The 468-nt window shown below is 38.7% G+C and overlaps 1 protein-coding gene across 1 annotated transcript in view; it reads left to right on the top strand.

The window, feature by feature from the left end:
- Positions 1–468, top strand: part of srrm3 (serine/arginine repetitive matrix 3) — an 85,971-nt gene that overhangs the window by 1,071 nt on the left and 84,432 nt on the right. The window lies entirely within an intron of this gene.

The raw sequence follows: 468 nt of genomic DNA, 5'->3' as shown, positions 1-468 counted from the left end.
ATAAATGAGGGTTATTGACCATGATTTTCAAAAGTACTGTACAACTAGTAGTAAGTAGTAAGGTGGTGTTGGTGAAAACTAAAAAAAAAGTCTGAAAAAGGGACGAAAATGTCAATTTTTTGTCAGTTTTTTTAACCCAGGAGGACAACACAAGGGTTAATTACTATGACCTGGGCAGTTTACTGGTTTGCATTGAACTCTTTATGAGTGACTGTTAGTAGTAGCCTACTGTAGTACAGTAGTTTGTAAGGTGATGTAGACTGAGGAGTTCTATTAGGTCATGTGCTGTTGTGTCTATCTAGTGGAAGGGTTAATTTACCCTTTTTTTTAAATAATTTTACTGTAAAATACTATACGCTCGCTGTGCCTGTTTTTAAGACCCACACACATTGCTTTGGGGATGTTGATGTCCTTTTCTCCACTGTGTGTGAGCCCTGTCATCCAGCGCTGTGTCAGGTCTGTGCACTG

This window comes from Etheostoma spectabile, chromosome 13, assembly GCF_008692095.1.
Source record: "Etheostoma spectabile isolate EspeVRDwgs_2016 chromosome 13, UIUC_Espe_1.0, whole genome shotgun sequence".
Classification (NCBI taxonomy): Eukaryota; Metazoa; Chordata; class Actinopteri; order Perciformes; family Percidae; genus Etheostoma; species Etheostoma spectabile.
This window is presented reverse-complemented; position numbering and strand designations above follow the sequence as displayed.